Source organism: Ranitomeya imitator, chromosome 1 (genome assembly GCF_032444005.1).
Source record: "Ranitomeya imitator isolate aRanImi1 chromosome 1, aRanImi1.pri, whole genome shotgun sequence".
Taxonomy (NCBI): Eukaryota; Metazoa; Chordata; class Amphibia; order Anura; family Dendrobatidae; genus Ranitomeya; species Ranitomeya imitator.
Genome location: NC_091282.1, coordinates 914,648,346 through 914,672,816, shown reverse-complemented (window position 1 = coordinate 914,672,816; position 24,471 = coordinate 914,648,346).

Below are 24,471 nucleotides of genomic sequence, written 5' to 3'. Positions count from 1 at the left end.
GACATCATCAGTCCATTATGACATCATCAAAATGATTATGACATCATCAGTTCATTATGACATCATCAGTTCATTATGACATCATGAGTCCATTATGACATCATCAGTTCATTATGACATCATCAGTCCATTATGACATCATCAGCCCATTATGACATCATCAGCCCATTATGACATCATCAAATTGTTTAGGACATCATCAGTTCATTATGACACCATCAGTTCATTATGACATCATCAGTGCATTATGACATCATCAAAATGAATATGACATCATCAATTCATTATGACATCATCAGTTCATTATGACATCATCAGTCCATTATGACATCATCAAAATGATAATGACATCATCAGTTCATTATGACATCATCAGTCCATTATGACATCATCGAAATGATTATGACATCATCAGTTAATTAGACATCATGAGTTCATTCTGACATCATCAGTCCATTATGACATCATCAGTCAATTATGACATCATCAGTTCATTATGACATCATCAGTCCATTATGACATCATCAAAATGATTATGACATCATCAGTCCATTATGACATCATCAAAATGATTATGACATCATCAGTTCATTATGACATCATCAGTCCATTATGACATCATCAGTCCATTATGACATCATCAGTCCATAATGACATCATCAGTTCATTATGACATCATCAGTTCACTATGACATCATAAGTTCATTATGACATCATCAGTGCATTATGACATCATCAAAATGATTATGACATCATCAGTTCATTATGACATCATCAGTTCATTATGACATCATCAGTTCATTATGACATCATCAAAATGATTATGACATCATCAGTTCATTCTGACATCATCAGTACATTATGACATCATCAGTTCATTATGACATCATCAAGATGATTATGACATCATCAGTTCATTCTGACATCATCAGTCCATTATGACATCATCAGTTCATTATGACATCATCAAAATGATTATGACATCATCAGTTCATTATGACATCATCAGTTCACTATGACATCATCAGTTCATTATGACATCATCAAAATGATTATGACATCATCAGTTCATTATGACATCATCAAAATGATTATGACATCATCAGTTCATTATGACATCATCAAAATTATTATGACATAATCAGTTCATTATGACATCATCAGTGCATTATGACATCATCAAAATGAATATGACATCATCAATTCATTATGACATCATCAGTTCATTATGACATCATCAGTTCATTATGACATCATCAGTCCATTATGACATCATCAAAATGATAATGACATCATCAGTTCATTATGACATCATCAGTCCATTATGACATCATCAAAATGATTATGACATCATCAGTTCATTAGACATCATCAGTTCATTCTGACATCATCAGTCCATTATGACATCATCAGTCAATTATGACATCATCAGTTCATTATGACATCATCAGTCCATTATGACATCATCAAAATGATTATGACATCATCAGTCCATTATGACATCATCAAAATGATTGACATCATCAGTTCATTATGACATCATCAGTCCATTATGACATCATCAGTCCATTATGACATCATTAGTCCATTATGACATCATCAGTCCATAATGACATCATCAGTTCACTATGACATCATAAGTTCATTATGACATCATCAGTGCATTATGACATCATCAAAATGATTATGACATCATCAGTTCATTATGACATCATCAGTTCATTATGACATCATCAGTTCATTATGACATCATAAAAATGATTATGACATCATCAGTTCATTATGACATCATCAGCCCTTTATGACATCATCAAAATGATTATGACATCATCAGTTCATTATGACATCATCAGTCCATTATGACATCATCAGCCCATTATGACATCATCAGCCCATTATGACATCATCAAATTGTTTATGACATCATCAGTTCATTATGACATCAAAATGATTATGACATCATCAGTTCATTATGACATCATGAGTCTATTATGACATCATCAGTTCATTATGACATCATCAGTCCATTATGACATCAGCAGCCCATTATGACATCATCAGCCCATTATGACATCATCAAAATGATTATGACATCATCAGTTCATTATGACATCATCAGTCCATTATGACATCATCAGCCCATTATGACATCATCAGCCCATTATGACATCATCAAATTGTTTATGACATCATCAGTTCATTATGACATCAAAATGATTATGACATCATCAGTTCATTATGACATCATCAAAATTATTATGACATAATCAGTTCATTATGACATCATCAGTGCATTATGACATCATCAAAATGAATATGACATCATCAATTCATTATGACATCATCAGTTCATTATGACATCATCAGTTCATTATGACATCATCAGTCCATTATGACATCATCAAAATGATAATGACATCATCAGTTCATTATGACATCATCAGTCCATTATGACATCATCAAAATGATTATGACATCATCAGTTCATTAGACATCATCAGTTCATTCTGACATCATCAGTCCATTATGACATCATCAGTCAATTATGACATCATCAGTTCATTATGACATCATCAGTCCATTATGACATCATCAAAATGATTATGACATCATCAGTCCATTATGACATCATCAAAATGATTATGACATCATCAGTTCATTATGACATCATCAGTCCATTATGACATCATCAGTCCATTATGACATCATCAGTCCATGATGACATCATCAGTTCATTATGACATCATCAGTTCACTATGACATCATAAGTTCATTATGACATCATCAGTGCATTATGACATCATCAAAATGATTACGACATCATCAGTTCATTATGACATCATCAGTTCATTATGACATCATCAGTTCATTATGACATCATCAAAATGATTATGACATCATCAGTTCATTATGACATCATCAGCCCTTTATGACATCATCAAAATGATTATGACATCATCAGTTCATTTTGACATCATCAGTCCATTATGACATCATCAGCCCATTATGACATCATCAGCCCATTATGACATCATCAAATTGTTTATGACATCATCAGTTCATTATGACATCAAAATGATTATGACATCATCAGTTCATTATGACATCATGAGTCCATTATGACATCATCAGTTCATTATGACATCATCAGTCCATTATGACATCAGCAGCCCATTATGACATCATCAGCCCATTATGACATCATCAAATTGTTTATGACATAATCAGTTCATTATGACATCATCAGTTCATTATGACATCATCAAAATGATTATGACATCATCAGTTCATTATCACATCATCAGTCCATTATCACATCATCAGTCCATTATGACATCATCAGTCCATTATGACATCATCAGTTCATTATGACATCATCAAAATGATTATAACATCATCAGTTCATTATGACATCATCAGTTCACTATGACATCATCAGTTCATTATGACATCATCAAAATGATTATGACATCATCAGTTCATTATGACATCATCAAATTGTTTATGACATAATCAGTTCATTATGACATCATCAGTTCATTATGACATCATCAAAATGATTATGACATCATCAGTTCATTATGACATCATGAGTCCATTATGACATCATCAGTTCATTATGACATCATCAGTCCATTATGACATCAGCAGCCCATTATGACATCATCAGCCCTTTATGACATCATCAAATTGTTTATGACATAATCAGTTCATTATGACATCATCAGTTCATTATGACATCATCAAAATGATTATGACATCATCAGTTCATTATCACATCATCAGTCCATTATCACATCATCAGTCCATTATGACATCATCAGTCCATTATGACATCATCAGTTCATTATGACATCATCAAAATGATTATGACATCATCAGTTCATTATGACATCATCAGTTCACTATGACATCATCAGTTCATTATGACATCATCGAAATGATTATGACATCATCAGTTCATTATGACATCATCAAATTGTTTATGACATAATCAGTTCATTATGACATCATCAGTTCATTATGACATCATCAAAATGATTATGACATCATCAGTCCATTATGACATCAGCAGCCCATTATGACATCATCAGCCCCTTTATGACATTATCAAATTGTTTATGACATCATCAGTTCATTATCACATCATCAGTCCATTATCACATCATCAGTCCATTATGACATCATCAGTCCATTATGACATCATCAGTTCATTATGACATCATCAAAATGATTATTACATCATCAGTTCATTATGACATCATCAGTTCACTATGACATCATCAGCCCATTATGACATCATCAGCCCATTATGACATCATCAAATTGTTTATGACATCATCAGTTCATTATGACATCAAAATGATTATGACATCATCAGTTCATTATGACATCATGAGTCCATTATGACATAATCAGTTCATTATGACATCATCAGTCCATTATGACATCAGCAGCCCATTATGACATCATCAGCCCATTATGACATCATCAAATTGTTTATGACATAATCAGTTCATTATGACATCATCAGTTCATTATGACATCATCAAAATGATTATGACATCATCAGTTCATTATCACATCATCAGTCCATTATCACATCATCAGTCCATTATGACATCATCAGTCCATTATGACATCATCAGTTCATTATGACATCATCAAAATGATTATAACATCATCAGTTCATTATGACATCATCAGTTCACTATGACATCATCAGTTCATTATGACATCATCAAAATGATTATGACATCATCAGTTCATTATGACATCATGAGTCCATTATGACATCATCAGTTCATTATGACATCATCAGTCCATTATGACATCAGCAGCCCATTATGACATCATCAGCCCATTATGACATCATCAAATTGTTTATGACATAATCAGTTCATTATGACATCATCAGTTCATTATGACATCATCAAAATGATTATGACATCATCAGTTCATTATCACATCATCAGTCCATTATCACATCATCAGTCCATTATGACATCATCAGTCCATTATGACATCATCAGTTCATTATGACATCATCAAATTGTTTATGACATAATCAGTTCATTATGACATCATCAGTTCATTATGACATCATCAAAATGATTATGACATCATCAGTTCATTATGACATCATGAGTCCATTATGACATCATCAGTTCATTATGACATCATCAGTCCATTATGACATCAGCAGCCCATTATGACATCATCAGCCCATTATGACATCATCAAATTGTTTATGACATAATCAGTTCATTATGACATCATCAGTTCATTATGACATCATCAAAATGATTATGACATCATCAGTTCATTATCACATCATCAGTCCATTATCACATCATCAGTCCATTATGACATCATCAGTCCATTATGACATCATCAGTTCATTATGACATCATCAAATTGTTTATGACATAATCAGTTCATTATGACATCATCAGTTCATTATGACATCATCAAAATGATTATGACATCATCAGTTCATTATGACATCATGAGTCCATTATGACATCATCAGTTCATTATGACATCATCAGTCCATTATGACATCAGCAGCCCATTATGACATCATCAGCCCATTATGACATCATCAAATTGTTTATGACATAATCAGTTCATTATGACATCATCAGTTCATTATGACATCATCAAAATGATTATGACATCATCAGTTCATTATCACATCATCAGTCCATTATCACATCATCAGTCCATTATGACATCATCAGTCCATTATGACATCATCAGTTCATTATGACATCATCAAAATGAATATGACATCATCAGTTCATTATGACATCATCAGTTCACTATGACATCATCAGTTCATTATGACATCATCGAAATGATTATGACATCATCAGTTCATTATGACATCATCAAAATGATTATGACATCATCAGTTCATTATGACATCATCAAAATGATTATGACATCATCAGTTCATTATGACATCATCAGTCCATTATGACATCATCAGTTCATTATGACATCATCAAGATGATTATGACATCATCAGTTCATTCTGACATCATCAGTCCATTATGACATCATCAGTTCATTATGACATCATCAAAATGATTATGACATCATCAGTTTATTATGACATCATCAGTTCACTATGACATCATCAGTTCATTATGACATCATCAAAATGATTATGACATCATCAGTCCATTATGACATCATCAAAATGATTGACATCATCAGTTCATTATGACATCATCAGTCCATTATGACATCATCAGTCCATTATGACATCATCAGTCCATTATGACATCATCAGTCCATAATGACATCATCAGTTCACTATGACATCATAAGTTCATTATGACATCATCAGTGCATTATGACATTATCAAAATGATTATGACATCATCAGTTCATTATGACATCATCAGTTCATTATGACATCATCAGTTCATTATGACATCATAAAAATGATTATGACATCATCAGTTCATTATGACATCATCATCCCTTTATGACATCATCAAAATGATTATGACATCATCAGTTCATTATGACATCATCAGTCCATTATGACATCATCAGCCCATTATGACATCATCAGCCCATTATGACATCATCAAATTGTTTATGACATCATCAGTTCATTATGACATCAAAATGATTATGACATCATCAGTTCATTATGACATCATGAGTCCATTATGACATCATCAGTTCATTATGACATCATCAGTCCATTATGACATCAGCAGCCCATTATGACATCATCAGCCCATTATGACATCATCAAAATGATTATGACATCATCAGTTCATTATGACATCATCAGTCCATTATGACATCATCAGCCCATTATGACATCATCAGCCCATTATGACATCATCAAATTGTTTATGACATCATCAGTTCATTATGACATCAAAATGATTATGACATCATCAGTTCATTATGACATCATCAAAATTATTATGACATAATCAGTTCATTATGACATCATCAGTGCATTATGACATCATCAAAATGAATATGACATCATCAATTCATTATGACATCATCAGTTCATTATGACATCATCAGTTCATTATGACATCATCAGTCCATTATGACATCATCAAAATGATAATGACATCATCAGTTCATTATGACATCATCAGTCCATTATGACATCATCAAAATGATTATGACATCATCAGTTCATTAGACATCATCAGTTCATTCTGACATCATCAGTCCATTATGACATCATCAGTCAATTATGACATCATCAGTTCATTATGACATCATCAGTCCATTATGACATCATCAAAATGATTATGACATCATCAGTCCATTATGACATCATCAAAATGATTATGACATCATCAGTTCATTATGACATCATCAGTCCATTATGACATCATCAGTCCATTATGACATCATCAGTCCATGATGACATCATCAGTTCATTATGACATCATCAGTTCACTATGACATCATAAGTTCATTATGACATCATCAGTGCATTATGACATCATCAAAATGATTACGACATCATCAGTTCATTATGACATCATCAGTTCATTATGACATCATCAGTTCATTATGACATCATCAAAATGATTATGACATCATCAGTTCATTATGACATCATCAGCCCTTTATGACATCATCAAAACGATTATGACATCATCAGTTCATTTTGACATCATCAGTCCATTATGACATCATCAGCCCATTATGACATCATCAGCCCATTATGACATCATCAAATTGTTTATGACATCATCAGTTCATTATGACATCAAAATGATTATGACATCATCAGTTCATTATGACATCATGAGTCCATTATGACATCATCAGTTCATTATGACATCATCAGTCCATTATGACATCAGCAGCCCATTATGACATCATCAGCCCATTATGACATCATCAAATTGTTTATGACATAATCAGTTCATTATGACATCATCAGTTCATTATGACATCATCAAAATGATTATGACATCATCAGTTCATTATCACATCATCAGTCCATTATCACATCATCAGTCCATTATGACATCATCAGTCCATTATGACATCATCAGTTCATTATGACATCATCAAAATGATTATAACATCATCAGTTCATTATGACATCATCAGTTCACTATGACATCATCAGTTCATTATGACATCATCAAAATGATTATGACATCATCAGTTCATTATGACATCATCAATTTGTTTATGACATAATCAGTTCATTATGACATCATCAGTTCATTATGACATCATCAAAATGATTATGACATCATCAGTTCATTATGACATCATGAGTCCATTATGACATCATCAGTTCATTATGACATCATCAGTCCATTATGACATCAGCAGCCCATTATGACATCATCAGCCCATTATGACATCATCAAATTGTTTATGACATAATCAGTTCATTATGACATCATCAGTTCATTATGACATCATCAAAATGATTATGACATCATCAGTTCATTATCACATCATCAGTCCATTATCACATCATCAGTCCATTATGACATCATCAGTCCATTATGACATCATCAGTTCATTATGACATCATCAAAATGATTATGACATCATCAGTTCATTATGACATCATCAGTTCACTATGACATCATCAGTTCATTATGACATCATCGAAATGATTATGACATCATCAGTTCATTATGACATCATCAAAATGATTATGACATCATCAGTTCATTATGACATCATCAGTTCATTATGACATCATCAAAATGATTATGACATCATCAGTTTATTATGACATCATCAGTTCACTATGACATCATCAGTTCATTATGACATCATCAAAATGATTATGACATCATCAGTCCATTATGACATCATCAGTTCATTGTGACATCATCAAAATGATTATGACATCATCAGTTCATTATGACATCATGAGTCCATTATGACATCATCAGTTCATTATGACATCATCAGTCCATTATGACATCATCAGCCCTTTATGACATCATCAAAATGATTATAACATCATCAGTTCATTATGACATCATCAGTTCACTATGACATCATCAGTTCATTATGACATCATCAAAATGATTATGACATCATCAGTTCATTATGACATCATCAAATTGTTTATGACATAATCAGTTCATTATGACATCATCAGTTCATTATGACATCATCAAAATGATTATGACATCATCAGTTCATTATGACATCATGAGTCCATTATGACATCATCAGTTCATTATGACATCATCAGTCCATTATGACATCAGCAGCCCATTATGACATCATCAGCCCATTATGACATCATCAAATTGTTTATGACATAATCAGTTCATTATGACATCATCAGTTCATTATGACATCATCAAAATGATTATGACATCATCAGTTCATTATCACATCATCAGTCCATTATCACATCATCAGTCCATTATGACATCATCAGTCCATTATGACATCATCAGTTCATTATGACATCATCAAAATGATTATGACATCATCAGTTCATTATGACATCATCAGTTCACTATGACATCATCAGTTCATTATGACATCATCGAAATGATTATGACATCATCAGTTCATTATGACATCATCAAATTGTTTATGACATAATCAGTTCATTATGACATCATCAGTTCATTATGACATCATCAAAATGATTATGACATCATCAGTTCATTATGACATCATGAGTCCATTATGACATCATCAGTTCATTATGACATCATCAGTCCATTATGACATCAGCAGCCCATTATGACATCATCAGCCCATTATGACATCATCAAATTGTTTATGACATAATCAGTTCATTATGACATCATCAGTTCATTATGACATCATCAAAATGATTATGACATCATCAGTTCATTATCACATCATCAGTCCATTATCACATCATCAGTCCATTATGACATCATCAGTCCATTATGACATCATCAGTTCATTATGACATCATCAAAATGATTATGACATCATCAGTTTATTATGACATCATCAGTTCACTATGACATCATCAGCCCATTATGACATCATCAGCCCATTATGACATCATCAAATTGTTTATGACATCATCAGTTCATTATGACATCAAAATGATTATGACATCATCAGTTCATTATGACATCATGAGTCCATTATGACATCATCAGTTCATTATGACATCATCAGTCCATTATGACATCAGCAGCCCATTATGACATCATCAGCCCATTATGACATCATCAAATTGTTTATGACATAATCAGTTCATTATGACATCATCAGTTCATTATGACATCATCAAAATGATTATGACATTATCAGTTCATTATCACATCATCAGTCCATTATCACATCATCAGTCCATTATGACATCATCAGTCCATTATGACATCATCAGTTCATTATGACATCATCAAAATGATTATAACATCATCAGTTCATTATGACATCATCAGTTCACTATGACATCATCAGTTCATTATGACATCATCAAAATGATTATGACATCATCAGTTCATTATGACATCATCAAATTGTTTATGACATAATCAGTTCATTATGACATCATCAGTTCATTATGACATCATCAAAATGATTATGACATCATCAGTTCATTATGACATCATGAGTCCATTATGACATCATCAGTTCATTATGACATCATCAGTCCATTATGACATCATCAGTTCATTATGACATCATCAGTTCATTATGACATCATCAAAATGATTATGACATCATCAGTTCATTATCACATCATCAGTCCATTATCACATCATCAGTCCATTATGACATCATCAGTCCATTATGACATCATCAGTTCATTATGACATCATCAAAATGATTATGACATCATCAGTTCATTATGACATCATCAGTTCACTATGACATCATCAGTTCATTATGACATCATCGAAATGATTATGACATCATCAGTTCATTATGACATCATCAAAATGATTATGACATCATCAGTTCATTATGACATCATCAAAATGATTATGACATCATCAGTTCATTCTGACATCATCAGTCCATTATGACATCATCAGTTCATTATGACATCATCAAGATGATTATGACATCATCAGTTCATTCTGACATCATCAGTCCATTATGACATCATCAGTTCGTTATGACATCATCAAAATGATTATGACATCATCAGTTTATTATGACATCATCAGTTCACTATGACATCATCAGTTCATTATGACATCATCAAAATGATTATGACATCATCAGTCCATTATGACATCATCAAAATGATTGACATCATCAGTTCATTATGACATCATCAGTCCATTATGACATCATCAGTCCATTATGACATCATCAGTCCATTATGACATCATCAGTCCATAATGACATCATCAGTTCACTATGACATCATAAGTTCATTATGACATCATCAGTGCATTATGACATCATCAAAATGATTATGACATCATCAGTTCATTATGACATCATCAGTTCATTATGACATCATCAGTTCATTATGACATCATAAAAATGATTATGACATCATCAGTTCATTATGACATCATCATCCCTTTATGACATCATCAAAATGATTATGACATCATCAGTTCATTATGACATAACAGTCCATTATGACATCATCAGCCCATTATGACATCATCAGCCCATTATGACATCATCAAATTGTTTATGACATCATCAGTTCATTATGACATCAAAATGATTATGACATCATCAGTTCATTATGACATCATGAGTCCATTATGACATCATCAGTTCATTATGACATCATCAGCCCATTATGACTTCATCAGCCCATTATGACATCATCAAATTGTTTATGACATCATCAGTTCATTATGACATCAAAATGATTATGACATAATCAGTTCATTATGACATCATCAGTGCATTATGACATCATCAAAATGAATATGACATCATCAATTCATTATGACATAATCAGTTCATTATGACATCATCAGTTCATTATGACATCATCAGTCCATTATGACATCATCAAAATGATAATGACATCATCAGTTCATTATGACATCATCAGTCCATTATGACATCATCAAAATGATTATGACATCATCAGTTCATTAGACATCATCAGTTCATTCTGACATCATCAGTCCATTATGACATCATCAGTCAATTATGACATCATCAGTTCATTATGACATCATCAAAATGATTATGACATCATCAGTTCATTATGACATCATCAGTCCATTATGACATCATCAGTCCATTATGACATCATCAGTCCATGATGACATCATCAGTTCATTATGACATCATCAGTTCACTATGACATCATAAGTTCATTATGACATCATCAGTGCATTATGACATCATCAAAATGATTACGACATCATCAGTTCATTATGACATCATCAGTTCATTATGACATCATCAGTTCATTATGACATCATCAAAATGATTATGACATCATCAGTTCATTATGACATCATCAGCCCTTTATGACATCATCAAAATGATTATGACATCATCAGTTCATTTTGACATCATCAGTCCATTATGACATCATCAGCCCATTATGACATCATCAGCCCATTATGACATCATCAAATTGTTTATGACATCATCAGTTCATTATGACATCAAAATGATTATGACATCATCAGTTCATTATGACATCATGAGTCCATTATGACATCATCAGTTCATTATGACATCATCAGTCCATTATGACATCAGCAGCCCATTATGACATCATCAGCCCATTATGACATCATCAAATTGTTTATGACATAATCAGTTCATTATGACATCATCAGTTCATTATGACATCATCAAAATGATTATGACATCATCAGTTCATTATCACATCATCAGTCCATTATCACATCATCAGTCCATTATGACATCATCAGTCCATTATGACATCATCAGTTCATTATGACATCATCAAAATGATTATAACATCATCAGTTCATTATGACATCATCAGTTCACTATGACATCATCAGTTCATTATGACATCATCAAAATGATTATGACATCATCAGTTCATTATGACATCATCAAATTGTTTATGACATAATCAGTTCATTATGACATCATCAGTTCATTATGACATCATCAAAATGATTATGACATCATCAGTTCATTATGACATCATGAGTCCATTATGACATCATCAGTTCATTATGACATCATCAGTCCATTATGACATCAGCAGCCCATTATGACATCATCAGCCCATTATGACATCATCAAATTGTTTATGACATAATCAGTTCATTATGACATCATCAGTTCATTATGACATCATCAAAATGATTATGACATCATCAGTTCATTATCACATCATCAGTCCATTATCACATCATCAGTCCATTATGACATCATCAGTCCATTATGACATCATCAGTTCATTATGACATCATCAAAATGATTATGACATCATCAGTTCATTATGACATCATCAGTTCACTATGACATCATCAGTTCATTATGACATCATCGAAATGATTATGACATCATCAGTTCATTATGACATCATCAAAATGATTATGACATCATCAGTTCATTATGACATCATCAGTTCATTATGACATCATCAAAATGATTATGACATCATCAGTTTATTATGACATCATCAGTTCACTATGACATCATCAGTTCATTATGACATAATCAAAATGATTATGACATCATCAGTCCATTATGACATCATCAGTTCATTGTGACATCATCAAAATGATTATGACATCATCAGTTCATTATGACATCATGAGTCCATTATGACATCATCAGTTCATTATGACATCATCAGTCCATTATGACATAATCAGCCCTTTATGACATCATCAAAATGATTATGACATCATCAGTCCATTATGACATCATCAGTCCATTATGACATCATCAGTTCATTATGACATCATCAGTCCATTATGACATCATCAAAATGATTATGACATCATCAGTCCATTATGACATCATCAAAATGATTATGACATCATCAGTTCATTATGACATCATCAGTCCATTATGACATCATCAGTCCATTATGACATCATTAGTTCATTATGACATCATCAGTTCATTATGACATCATCAGTTCATTATGACATCATCAAAATGATTATGACATCATCAGTTCATTATGACATCATCAGCGCCTCATGAGTTCATAAAAATGATTATGACATCATCAGTTCATTATGACATCATCAGTTCATTATGACATCATCAGTTCATTATGACATCATCAAAATGATTATGACATCATCAGTTCATTATGACATCATCAGTCCATTATGACATCATCAAAATGATTATGACATCATCAGTTCATTATGACATCATCAGTTCATTATGACATCATCAAAATGATTATGACATCATCAGTTCATTATCACATCATCAGTCCATTATGACATCATCAGTTCATTATGACATCATCAGTTCATTATGACATCATCAAAATGATTATGACATCATCAGTTCATTATCACATCATCAGTCCATTATGACATCATCAGTTCATTATGACATCATCAGTCCATTATGACATCATCAAAATGATTATGACATCATCAGTAAATTCTGACATCATCAGTCCATTATGACATCATCAGTCCATTATGACATCATCAGTTCATTATGACATCATCAAAATGATTATGACATCATCAGTTCATTCTGACATCATCAGTCCATTATGACATCATCAGTTCATTATGACATCATCAAAATGATTATGACATCATCAGTTCATTATGACATCATCAGTCCATTATGACATCATCACTTCATCATGACATCATCAAAATGATTATGACATCATCAGTTCATTATGACATCATCACTCCATTATGACATCATCAGTTCATTATGACATCATCAAAATGATTATGACATCATCAGTTCATTCTGACATCATCAGTCCATTATGACATCATCAGTTCATTATGACATCATCAAAATGATTATGACATCATCAGTTCATTATGACATCATGAGTCCATTATGACATCATCAGTTCATTATGACATCATCAGTCCATTATGACATCAGCAGCCCATTATGACATCATCAGCCCATTATGACATCATCAAATTGTTTATGACATAATCAGTTCATTATGACATCATCAGTTCATTATGACATCATCAAAATGATTATGACATCATCAGTCCATTATCACATCATCAGTCCATTATGACATCATCAGTCCATTATGACATCATCAGTTCATTATGACATCATCAAAATGATTATGACATAATCAGTTCATTCTGACATCATCAGTCCATTATGACATCATCAGTTCATTATGACATCATCAGTTCATTATGACATCATCAAGATGATTATGACATCATCAGTTCATTATGACTTCATCAAAATGATTATGACATAATCAGTTCATTCTGACATCATCAGTCCATTATGACATCATCAGTTCATTATGACATCATCAGTTCATTATGACATCATCAAGATGATTATGACATCATCAGTTCATTATGACATCATCAGTTCACTATGACATCATCAGTTCATCATGACATCATCAACATGATTATGACATCATCAGTTCATTATGACATCACCAGTCCATTATGACATCATCAGTTCATTATGACATCATCAAAATGATTATGACATCATCAGTTCATTATGACATCATGAGTCCATTATGACATCATCAGTTCATTATGACATCATCAGTTCATTCTGACATAATCAGTCCATTATGGCATCATCAGTCATTTATGACATCATCAGTTCATTATGACATCATCAGTAAATTATGACATCATCAAAATGATTATGACATCATCAGTTCATTATGACATCATCAGTTCATAATGACATCATCAGTTCATTATGACATCATCAGTTCACTATGACATCATCAGTTCATTATGACATCATCAGTGCATTATGACATCATCAAAATGATTATGACATCATCAGTTCATTATGACATCATCAGTTCATTATGACATCATCAAAATGATTATGACATCATCAGTCCATAATGACATCATCAAAATGATTATGACATCATCAGTCCATAATGACATCATCAAAATGATTATGACATCATCAGTATATTATGACATCATCAGTTCATTATGATATCATCAGTCTATTATGACATCATCAAAATGATTATGACATCATCAGTCCATTATGACATCATCAGTCCATTATGACATCATCAGTTCATTATGACATCATCAAAATGATTATGACATCATCAGTTCATTATGACATCATGAGTCCATTATCACATCATCAGTTCATTATGACATCATCAGTCCATTATGACATCATCAGCCCATTATGACATCATCAGCCCATTATGACATCATCAAATTGTTTATGACATCATCAGTTCATTATGACATCATCAGTTCATTATGACATCATCAGGTCATTATGACATCATCAAAATGATTATGACATCATCAGTTCATTATCATATCATCAGTCCATTATGACATCATCAGTCCATTATGACATCATCAGTCCATTATGACATCATCAGTTCATTATGACATCATCAAAATGATTATGACATCATCAGTTCATTATGATATCATCAGTTCACTATGACATCATCAGTTCATTATGACATCATCAAAATGATTATGACATCATCAGTTCATTATGACATCATCAGTCCATTATGACATCATCAAAATGATTATGACATCATCAGTTCATTAGACATCATCGGTTCATTCTGACATCATCAGTCCATTATGACATCATCAGTCAATTATGACATCATCAGTTCATTATGACATCATCAAAATGATTATGACATCATCAGTTCATTCTGACATCATCAGTCCATTATGACATCATCAGTCAATTATGACATCATCAGGTCATTATGACATCATCAAAATGATTATGACATCATCAATTCATTATGACATCATCAGTTCATTATGACATCATCAGTTCATTATGACATCATCAGTCCATTATGACATCATCAAAATGATAATGACATCATCAGTTCATTATGACATGATCAGTCCATTATGACATCATCAAAATGATTATGACATCATCAGTTCATTAGACATCATCGGTTCATTCTGACATCATCAGTCCATTATGACATCATCAGTCAATTATGACATCATCAGTTCATTATGACATCATCAAAATGATTATGACATCATCAGTTCATTATGACATCATCAGTCCATAATGACATCTTCAAAATGATTATGACATCATCAGTTCATTATGACATCATCAGCCCATTATGACATCATCAGCCCTTTATGACATCATCAAATTGTTTATGACATCATCAGTTCATTATGACATCATCAGTTCATTATGACGTCATCAAAATGATTATGACATCATCAGTTCATTATCACATCATCAGTCCATTATGACATCATCAGTCCATTATGACATCATCAGTTCATTATGACATCATCAAAATGATTATGACATCATCAGTCCATTATGACATCATCAGTCCATTATAACATCATCAGTTCATTATGACATCATCAGTTCATTATGACATCATCAGTGCATTATGACATCATCAAAATGATTATGACATCATCAGTTCATAATGACATCATCAGTTCATTATGACATCATCAGTTCATTATGACATCATCAAAATGATTATGACATCATCAGTTCATTATGACATCATCAGTTCATTATGACATCATCAAAATGATTATGACATCATCAGTTCATTATGACATCATCAGCCCTTTATGACATCATCAAAATGATTATGACATCATCAGTTCATTATGACATCATCAGTCCATTATGACATCATCAGCCCATTATGACATCATCAAATTGTTTATGACATCATCAGTTCATTATGACATCATCAGTTCATTATGACATCATCAAAATGATTATGACATCATCAGTTCATTATCACATCATCAGTCCATTATGACATCATCAGTCCATTATGACATCATCAGTTCATTATGACATCATCAAAATGATTATGACATCATCAGTTCATTATGACATCATCAGTTCATTATGAGATCATCAGTCCATTATGACATCATCAAAATGATTATCACATCATCAGTCCATTATGACATCATCAGTCCATTATGACATCATCAGTTCATTATGCCATCATCAAAATGATTATGACATCATCAGTTCATTATGACATCATGAGTCCATTATGACATCATCAGTTCATTATGACATCATCAGTTCATTATGACATCATCAAAATAATTATGACATCATCAGTTCATTATGACATCATCAGTTCATTATGACATCATCAAAATGATTATGACATCATCAGTTCATTATGACATCATCAAAATTATTATGACATAATCAGTTCATTATGACATCATCAGTGCATTATGACATCATCTAAATGATTATGACATCATGAATTCATTATGACATCATCAGTTCATTATGACATCATCAGTCCATTATGACATCATCAAAATGATAATGACATCATCAGTTCATTATGACATCATCAGTCCATTATGACATCATCAAAATGATTATGACATCATAAGTTCATTAGACATCATCAGTTCATTCTGACATCATCAGTCCATTATGACATCATCAGTCAATTATGACATCATCAGTTCATTATGACATCATCAGTCCATTATGACATCATCAAAATGATTATGACATCATCAGTCCATTATGACATCATCAAAATGATTATGACATCATCAGTTCATTATGACATCATCAGTCCATTATGACATCATCAGTCCATTATGACATCATCAGTCCATAATGACATCATCAGTTCATTATGACATCATCAGTTCACTATGACATCATAAGTTCATTATGACATCATCAGTGCATTATGACATCATCAAAATGATTATGACATCATCAGTTCATTATGACATCATCAGTTCATTATGACATCATCAGTTCATTATGACATCATCAAAATGATTATGACATCATCAGTTCATTATGACATCATCAGCCCTTTATGACATCATCAAAATGATTATAACATCATCAGTTCATTATGACATCATCAGTCCATTATGACATCATCAGCCCATTATGACATCATCAGCCCATTATGACATCATCAAATTGTTTATGACATCATCAGTTCATTATGACATCAAAATGATTATGACATCATCAGTTCATTATCACATCATCAGTCCATTATGACATCATCAGTCCATTATGACATCATCAGTTCATTATGACATCATCAGTTCATTATGACATCAACAAAATTATTATGACATCATCAGTTCATTATGACATCATCAAAATGATTATGACATCATCAGTACATTATGACATCATCAGTGCATTATGACATCATCAAAATGATTATGACATCATCAGTTCATTATGACATCATCAGTTCATTATGACATCATCAGTCCATTATAACATCATCAAAATGATTATGACATCATCAGTTCATTATGACATCATCAGTCCATTATAACATCATCAAAATGATTATGACATCATCAGTTCATTATGTCATCATCAGTCCATTATGACATCATCAAAATGATTATGACATCATCAGTTCATTATGATATCATCAGTCCATTATGACATCATCAGTTCATTATGATATCATCAAAATGATTATGACATCATCAGTCCATAATGACATCATCAGTTCATTATGAGATCATCAGTCCATTATGACATCATCAAAATGATTATGACATCATCAGTCCATTTTGACATAATCAGTCCATTATGACATCATCAGTTCATTATGACATCATCAAAATGATTATGACATCATCAGTTCATTATGACATCATGAGTCCATTATGACATCATCAGTTCATTATGACATCATCAGTCCATTATGACATCATCAGCCCATTATGACATCATCAGCCCATTATGACATCATCAAATTGTTTAGGACATCATCAGTTCATTATGACATCATCAGTTCATTATGACATCATCAAAATGATTATGACATCATCAGTTCATTATGACATCATAAGTACATAATGACATCATCAAAATGATTATGACATCATCAGTCCATTATGACATTATCAAAATGATTATGACATCATCAGTTCATTATGACATCTTCAGGTCATTATGACATCATCAGTCCATTATGACATCATCAGTTCATTATGACATCATCAGTCCATTATGACATCATCAGCCCATTATGACATCATCAAAATGATTATGACATCATCAGTCCATTATCACATCATCAGTCCATTATGACATCATCAGTCCATTATGACATCATCAGTTCATTATGACATCATCAAAATGATTATGACATCATCAGTTCATTCTGACATCATCAGTCCATTATGACATCATCAGTTCATTATGACATCATCAGTTCATTATGACATCATCAAGATGATTATGGCATCATCAGTTCATTATGACATCATCAAAATGATTATGACATCATCAGTTCATTATGACATCATCAGTTCACTATGACATCATCAGTTCATCATGACATCATCAACATGATTATGACATCATCAGTTCATTATGACATCACCAGTCCATTATGACATCATCAGTTCATTATGACATCATCAGTCCATTATGGCATCATCAGTCATTTATGACATCATCAGTTCATTATGACATCATCAGTCCATTATGACATCATCAAAATGATTATGACATCATCAGTTCATTATGACATCATCAGTTCATAATGACATCATCAGTTCATTATGACATCATCAGTTCACTATGACATCATCAGTTCATTATGACATCATCAGTGCATTATGACATCATCAAAATGATTATGACATCATCAGTTCATTATGACATCATCAGTTCATTATGACATCATCAAAATGATTATGACATCATCAGTTCATTATGACATCATCAAAATGATTATGACATCATCAGTCCATAATGACATCATCAAAATGATTATGACATCATCAGTATATTATGACATCATCAGTTCATTATGATTTCATCAGTCTATTATGACATCATCAAAATGATTATGACATCATCAGTCCATTATGACATCATCAGTCCATTATGACATCATCAGTTCATTATGACATCATCAAAATGATTATGACATCATCAGTTCATTATGACATCATGAGTCCATTATCACATCATCAGTTCATTATGACATCATCAGTCCATTATGACATCATCAGCCCATTATGACATCATCAGCCCATTATGACATCATCAGTTCATTATGACATCATCAGTTCATTATGACATCATCAAAATGATGATGACATCATCAGTTCATTATCATATCATCAGTCCATTATGACATCATCAGTCCATTATGACATCATCAGTCCATTATGACATCATCAGTTCATTATGACATCATCAAAATGATTATGACATCATCAGTTCATTATGACATCATCAGTTCACTATGACATCATCAGTTCATTATGACATCATCAGTTCATTATGACATCATCAAAATGATTATGACATCAGTTCATTATGACATAATCAGTCCATTATGACATCATCAGTCCATTATGACATCATCAGTTCATTATGACATCATCAAAATAATTATGACATCATCAGTTCATTATGACATCATCAGTTCATTATGACATCATCAGTTCATTATGACATCATCAAAATGATTATGACATCATCAGTTCATTATGACATCATCAAAATTATTATGACATAATCAGTTCATTATGACATCATCAGTGCATTATGACATCATCTAAATGATTATGACATCATTAATTCATTATGACATCATCAGTTCATTATGACATCATCAGTCCATTATGACATCATCAAAATGATAATGACATCATCAGTTCATTATGACATCATCAGTCCATTATGACATCATCAAAATGATTATGACATCATCAGTTCATTAGACATCATCAGTTCATTCTGACATCATCAGTCCATTATGACATCATGAGTCAATTATGACATCATCAGTTCATTATGACATCATCAGTCCATTATGACATCATCAAAATGATTATGACATCATCAGTCCATTATGACATCATCAAAATGATTATGACATCATCAGTTCATTATGACATCATCAGTTCATTATGAAATCATCAGTCCATAATGACATCATCAGTTCATTATGACATCATCAGTTCACTATGACATCATAAGTTCATTATGACATCATCAGTGCATTATGACATCATCAAAATGATTATGACATCATCAGTTCATTATGACATCATCAGTTCATTATGACATCATCAGTTCATTATGACATCATCAAAATGATTATGACATCATCAGTTCATTATGACATCATCAGCCCTTTATGACATCATCAAAATGATTATAACATCATCAGTTCATTATGACATCATCAGTCCATTATGACATCATCAGCCCATTATGACATCATCAAATTGTTTATGACATCATCAAATTGTTTATGACATCATCAGTTCATTATGACATCAAAATGATTATGACATCATCAGTTCATTATGACATCATCAGTCCATTATGACATCATCAGTCCATTATGACATCATCAGTTCATTATGACATCATCAGTTCATTATGACATCAACAAAATTATTATGACATCATCAGTTCATTATGACATCATCAAAATGATTATGACATCATCAGTACATTATGACATCATCAGTGCATTATGACATCATCAAAATGATTATGACATCATCAGTTCATTATGACATCATCAGTTCATTATGACATCATCAGTCCATTATAACATCATCAAAATGATTATGACATCATCAGTTCATTATGACATCATCAGTCCATTATAACATCATCAAAATGATTATGACATCATCAGTTCATTATGTCATCATCAGTCCATTATGACATCATCAAAATGATTATGACATCATCAGTTCATTATGACATCATCAGTCCATTATGACATCATCAGTTCATTATGACATCATCAAAATGATTATGACATCATCAGTCCATAATGACATCATCAAAATGATTATGACATCATCAGTTCATTATGACATCATCAGTCCATTATGACATCATCAGTTCATTATGACATCATCAAAATGATTATGACATCATCAGTCCATAATGACATCATCAAAATGATTATGACATCATCAGTTCATTATGATATCATCAGTCCATTATGACATCATCAGTTCATTATGATATCATCAAAATGATTATGACATCATCAGTCCATAATGACATCATCAGTTCATTATGAGATCATCAGTCCATTATGACATCATCAAAATGATTATGACATCATCAGTCCATTTTGACATAATCAGTCCATTATGACATCATCAGTTCATTATGACATCATCAAAATGATTATGACATCATCAGTTCATTATGACATCATGAGTCCATTATGACATCATCAGTTCATTATGACATCATCAGTCCATTATGACATCATCAGCCCATTATGACATCATCAGCCCATTATGACATCATCAAATTGTTTAGGACATCATCAGTTCATTATGACACCATCAGTTCATTATGACATCATCAAAATGATTATGACATCATCAGTTCATTATGACATCATAAGTACATAATGACATCATCAAAATGATTATGACATCATCAGTCCATTATGACATTATCAAAATGATTATGACATCATCAGTTCATTATGACATCATCAGGTCATTATGACATCATCAGTCCATTATGACATCATCAGTTCATTATGACATCATCAGTCCATTATGACATCATCAGCCCATTATGACATCATCAAAATGATTATGACATCATCAGTCCATTATGACATCATCAAAATGATTATGACATCATCAGTTCATTATGACATCATCAGTTCATTATGACATCATGAGTCCATTATGACATCATCAGTTCATTATGACATCATCAGTCCATTATGACATCATCAGCCCATTATGACATCATCAGCCCATTATGACATCATCAAATTGTTTAGGACATCATCAGTTCATTATGACACCATCAGTTCATTATGACATCATCAAAATGATTATGACATCATCAGTTCATTATGACATCATAAGTACATAATGACATCATCAAAATGATTATGACATCATCAGCCCATTATGACATCATCAAAATGATTATGACATCATCAGTCCATTATGGCATCATCAGTCATTTATGACATCATCAGTTCATTATGACATCATCAGTCCATTATGACATCATCAAAATGATTATGACATCATCAGTTCATTATGACATCATCAGTTCATAATGACATCATCAGTTCATTATGACATCATCAGTTCACTATGACATCATCAGTTCATTATGACATCATCAGTGCATTATGACATCATCAAAATGATTATGACATCATCAGTTCATTATGACATCATCAGTTCATTATGACATCATCAAAATGATTATGACATCATCAGTTCATTATGACATCATCAAAATGATTATGACATCATCAGTCCATAATGACATCATCAAAATGATTATGACATCATCAGTATATTATAACATCATCAGTTCATT